The sequence below is a fragment of the Lemur catta genome, chromosome 4 (genome assembly GCF_020740605.2).
Source record: "Lemur catta isolate mLemCat1 chromosome 4, mLemCat1.pri, whole genome shotgun sequence".
Taxonomy (NCBI): Eukaryota; Metazoa; Chordata; class Mammalia; order Primates; family Lemuridae; genus Lemur; species Lemur catta.
Window position 1 is genome coordinate 66291880 of NC_059131.1, and position 5893 is coordinate 66297772.

General features: G+C 53.9%; 1 pseudogene; it reads left to right on the forward strand.

Moving 5' to 3' along the window:
* Positions 1-2498: 2498 nt before the first annotated feature.
* LOC123637672 lies at positions 2499-2606 on the forward strand (annotated as a pseudogene).
* The last annotated feature ends 3287 nt before the right edge of the window (positions 2607-5893 follow it).

Genomic DNA, 5893 nt, shown 5'->3' on the forward strand with positions numbered 1-5893 from the left:
ACCCCGGGCTCTGGGGACGCGCGGGAGCCGGGGGGGGGCGGGGAGCCGGGGGGGGGGGGAGCCGGGGGGGTGGAGGACGCGGCGAAGCGCGGGCGGGGCGGGGCCAGGCTGAGCTGCAGGGCGTTGACAGTCGCCTCCGTCACGGCGATAACCCTCCCGGAACCTTAATTTCCTCATCTGTGATAGAGGGGAAGATAATCGTCTCTACGTCATCGTCCTCGGGTTAGGAGGCTTCAGCGAGGCATGCCGCGTAAAGGGGTGCCTGATGGGCGGAGCAAACACGCTCCGCATTCGGGTCAATTCGCTGCACAGAGTCGCCACGGGGAAGTCATTTCCGACCAGGTCGTCGGGAAGAGGCAGGGATGGGGCTGTGGGGGGCTGTGGGGGGCGGGGTGACACTGCTGTGTGTGTTTGCGAGGCAGGAATTAGCAGCTGGGCGCCTCCAGTAGAAGCAGGAGGATAGGAGACCCCAAGACACACTCCAGCCCCGTTAGCCCAGCTCAGGCTCCCTCTAGCCCTGGGGGGAGCGGCCTCTCTCCTCCCCAGCCTCACCCGGGCTGTGGAGGTTGGGGAGTTTGTCATCTCCCGCTGGGCCTCAGCCTACAGTCAGACCCCTGCATCTCCGACCGGCTCTGCAGGTTCAACTTCCCCGAGGAGCTCTCCCACTCGTGGCCACAGAGGCCCTAGGGCCTGTCTTTACTGAGCCCTGGATTTACCTAGCCCCGAAGCCATGAAGCCTGTGGAGGAGGAGTAGAGGCCACAGCCCACAGCTCTTGAGTTAATGGCCCAACAGGGACTCTCTGCTTGTCCCAGCCTGGGGACTGACTTCAAGGAACTGCCTCCATTGCTGCCCTGCCTGGGGAAATAGAGAGGTGGAGTCGTGCAGGCTATGGGGACAGTTTGTAATCAGGGCCCTTGAAAGCAAAAAGGGACATAGCCCGATCTCTGCCTGCCTGGTGCCCCCTCAGCTTGCAGGTCTGTGGGTAGATGTCCCCTTTCCTGGGAAGGCTTCCCCACTGCTCCAGCCTGGGCTCAGGTACTTAGGGGTACCCAGTAGCGATTGCCTCTTCACTCCTGGGACCAACTAGCTGCTACTGCCCACTATTGCATATTCAGGACTTGGAATACAGTAGGTGGCAAATATTTGTTGAAAGATTCCCCAAACAGGTCAAATCTATCCTGGATTCCTCTAAAGCTGATAACATTCCTTTATCAGGGCCCCCTTTGTTAATAAAAAAGTCCAACCCAGTGCTGTCCAATAGAACTTTCTATGATGCTGGAAACATTCTCTGTCTGCATTGTCCACTACAGTAGCCACTGGTCACAAGAGGTTATTGAGCACTTGGAATGTGACTAGTGTGACTGAAGAACAGAATTGTTAATTAATAATTTAACTAATTTTTAATTAATTTAAATAGTCACCTATGGCTAGTGGCCATCATATTGTTTCAAGTCTCTTGCCTTCCCAAGTGTGAGGGCAGTGGTGAGAGCTGGAGAAGTCTGCAGGGGCTAGGTCTGGAGGAGCTTGGGAGACCTCTGGAAGGAGTGTGGCCACTGGGGACCACTGAGGTTCTGAGCAGGGTGGGGCAAGGGCTATTTGAGGAGCGTCACTCTAGATATGCAGAGGGGCCGCACGGAGGCAGGAGAACACTTAGGAGCTGCAGGTGGTCCCATAATTCAGGCGAGAGGTGCCACCCTTTGATTCACCATGCCAGTGTCCCTCCAAGCACCGTATCCCCATTTTCTCCCACCCAGCAGGCCAGACTCTAGAAAATTCTAGGCAGGGTCAGCAACTGAAGGATCAAGTCTTTGAGAAATGCCATTTCTTTCACTTTGAGAAGTGAAGGAGCCCATGGTTTAGACAGTGGTATGCCATCTCCACTGGCTGGGGGAGGGGCCTGTAGGACAAGGGAGCTGAGGAAGTGCAGCTAGGGAGGGCATGACAGCCTGGGCACACACCTGCTGGGGCTCGGAGTGTGGTCTAAGCAACCATCTGGCGAGCTTTCAGCTTTGGTTTCTGAAGAGGCAGCCTGACCTTCGGCAAAAACTCGGACAGAAGGACCCAAGTTTCATTCTGGCTTAGTCACTTCCTGTATAACCTTAACCTCAGTCTCTTCACTTTTAAAACGGGGCTAATAACATCTGTGTTTCAGGATTGTTGTGAGAGTGAGAACTGAAGTAAATGACACGTATATAACATATACTTACCCTAACACACAGCCTGACATATAGTAGGAGCCAAATGATTGGTACCTAATAGTAATCATAACTGGGAGTAGGCAAACCCTGGTTCTGGCCACCTTTGTGCTCCATTTTGGGGGTTCTCCACCCTTTCCCACATATTTGTAAAACCTTTAGGCATTGTAGGTACTGTAATAATTATTGTTTTGTCTATACACCTGGTTTTCCATTCCTCTTCTGGTAGCACAACCCCCTTCCCCCACAATAGGACCTAGGTCTGACTAGGACCAATCAGAGTCTATCAAAATCTCCTCTGGATACTTACCCGGCAGGGGAGGTACGATGGTCATGAAGGTGGTGTTCCCAGGGCAAGACTTATACATTGCACTCTGGATCTGCTGACCCCTAGGTTCCCTCCTGCCTCCCCCCCCCCAAAAAAAAAATCTTCTCTGAGATGGATATATTGATGTTGAGAGAGAGAAGTCCTTTCCAAATCTGAGCTTGGGCTGCAAATGGCCACCTTCCCTGCCACCTGGATAGAGCCTGTCTGCGGAAGTCAGGCAAAAACAAGGACAAAGTGTCTTGGAGGTGTGGATTCTGTCCCAAGGTCCCAGTTTTTGCCTAGTGGCCCTCCCAGTTGGGTGAGCTAGAAATTTCCTTTTTGGTTTAAGCTGGTGGGAGTGTGGCTTCTAATTTTTGTGAAGAAGACTCCAGCCTGGTGCAGTGGTGTGCGCCTGTAGTCCCAGCTACTCAAGAGGCTAAGGCAGGCAGATTGAGTGAGCCCAGGAGTTCTGGGCGATAGTATGCTATGCTGATCGGGTGTCTGTACTAAGTTCAGCATCAATATGGTGATGTCCCAGGAGTGAGGGAACACCAGGTGGCCTGAAGAAGTGTGAACTGGCCTAGGTGTGAAATAGCAGGTCAAAACCCCTGAGCTGATGGGTAGTGGGATTGCACCTGTGAATACCACTGCACTCCAGCCTGGGCAACATAGCAAGACCCCATCTCTTAAAAAAAAAAAACAAAAACAAAAAACTCAAAGCCGTGCTGCTGTTCAAGGGAAAAAAAGAAAAAGAAAAAAAGAAGATGATGACTCTTGCATGATACAGGCACTTGTGTCCTTAAAGTTCAGAGAGATCAGGAGATTTGTCTAAAGCACAGAGCAGTTAGTGGTAGAAGCATAAACTGTACCACACACTCCAGTTGTTTATTTACAAATAGTTAAGTGAGCACTTACTATGTGCTGGGCACCAGATGAGCATCCATTCCTCCTCCACACCTGCTAAAGGACTCCCCCTCCCCAGCTTCACTCCCAATCTCTAACGACCTTTGAGTCAGGGGACATGAAAAACAGCCCTTCCCCACCAGGACAGGGCCCAGCATACTGTCTTCACAGAATTAATACTCCCAGAACCTGCCCATGCCAAGGATGTAAGAGGAGCCAGTGACTACTGAGCTACCTGCCCCTCTACCTACCACAGCTCTGCCAGCATGGAGTAAGTCCTAGCCCTGGCCAGGGACCGCTGAGTTCCTGTCTGCATGCCATGCTGAGCAACCGTGCTCCTGCTGCCCTTATGGCTGCAGTGACCATGTAGGGGATGCTGAGGTCATTTTGAAAGTGTTTTGATGTAAATTCTCCCAGGCGTTCCCTTTCTTTACTTTGCAAATCTGATTGAAGAGCGAGAGGGGTGGTAGGAGGAGAAGGACATCAGGACAGTGGCTTCCAAATCTGGTACTTAGAACACCCCTGGGCCATGATGATAATCAACATGTCATCATTGGTGACAAAAAGGAGAAAAAACAATCCGTGAGCTTTTTCTGAGCAAAATTATTCCATTTAAAGGACTATCCTTTAAACTGAAATCAAGTTCTTCCTTCTTTTTTGGTGTTAAATTGTACTTTCAGGTCACTTGATTTTGCTGAGCCTCAGTATTCTCATCTTTGAAATGGGGTGAGAGGAGCAGGGTGGTTGGCCTAGATGACCTCTAAGGGCCTCTCCAACTTCAGTATTCCCAGACCTGGGATCTGGGGTCAAGGACACTGTAACTGTGCTGCTCTTACAGCCTGGGCTGCCTTCCCATTCCTTCCCTCCCACCCTCTCCTGCAGAGCCCCCCAGCCTCTCCCTGCTCAGTCCCACAAGGTTTGCCCTAATATGTGCCCTTTGGGGAAAAGTGCCCCCTCCGCAGTGCACCCTGGATTAAATGATAACCCAGGAGACATAGCTTAGAAAAGGCAAACGTGGGTTTCAGGCAGCCTAGTGTTTGTCCTGAGCCATTAGCGGATTGGCCCAGACTCCACACGGGTATGGAGGGCAGAAGGGCAGAGATGAGGAGCAAAAACACAAGGACACCAAGGTGGGGGCTGGGTGGGGGCTGAGCATTGAAGGAGATGGAAGTTCTGGCCAAAGAATCCTATCATAGACTCCTAGCACGCCTTACCTGCGGAGCCCCTAGGCTGCCTTGTTGGGACATCTCATGTTATGATGAGGACATGAAGGCCCAGGGAGGGGAGAGGAGTCTGAGAATCCAGTGGGGAGATGGCTACATTTTTCCTCCAGCAGCACCTCAGCTAAGGGAAAGGCCTGGAGGTGGAAAGGAATTGAGGGAGAGAGATTTGGAAACTGAGACCAGAAGCAGTAAGTTAGGACTGACCCAGGACAAGGGCCCCAGGCCCTGTGAGCCCTGTGTTCCTGCTCCCAGCTGCTCTCTGTTCCAGTCCCCTCTCAGGTCTCCCTTCCTTTGCCAGGAGTCTCAGGACATCCCAGACAGCAGCCCCGATGCTGAGAACAGACTCCTCCCTGCTGCACTCGTACACTTCTGCACCCCAAGAGGATCCAGGAACAGGAGGGGCCGGGCAGGGTGGCCCTAAATCCAGACACTGGGGCTGGGTCCCAGGGAGAACAGCAGGACCAGGAATCCCTCCTGTGAACCTCCTGTCACACTCAACTGTGACAGGCAACGGTAATGCATGGCCACATTGGAAGTCTCCCTGGTACGCTTTGTGCCCGTGTCTGTGGCACCTGCAGCTGTTGGTAGAGGGTCATTTTTAAAGCAGTGATGTCACGGGCCAGAGAGGAACCAGGCCCAAAGTTCCCAGGCCTGCCTGGGAGACGCCCACCAACTTTAGGAGGGCTTCCCGCAGACAGACCTCAGGTGGGCTGGGTGTCCTCCCAGGCCCTCAGCTGTGACCACCCTTGATCACACAGGCTGTTTGCTGCCCGGGAAGCTGGGAGCTGGGGCAGCTGGGTGACCTGGAAATGGAGGGCTGAAGAGCCCCAGGCTTGCCTCCTCCTCCCTGTTACCCTCTTCCTGACAGCAAGAGGCAAGGCCAGGAGGCTCCCGGGAGCTGCCTAATTCCCAAGGCCTGGCAGCCAGCCCTGCCGCTGATGCAAGGCCAGGGGTGGGTGAGCTCAGCCTGTCCCCGGCACTCGGAGCCTCTTGTACCCCGCCAACCCTCGCAAGCACATCCACTCAACCCCCTCAAACTCCTTGCCTCAGCCCTCCTAGGTCTCCAGCTCCATTGCTTCCGGAAGCAGAGCAGGGCCACCTAAGGATCTAGAGGCAGGCCCTGCTTGGGGGCCAGGGTGTCACTGAGTCAACCCGCTCCCCTGCGCAGGCAGCCTGAGAGCAGTGCCCTGACCGGAGCTCTGTCCCCAGGGACCTGTCCAGTGGAAAGGGAGGGCCTGGGCACCCCCCTCGCTCTGAGCCTCAG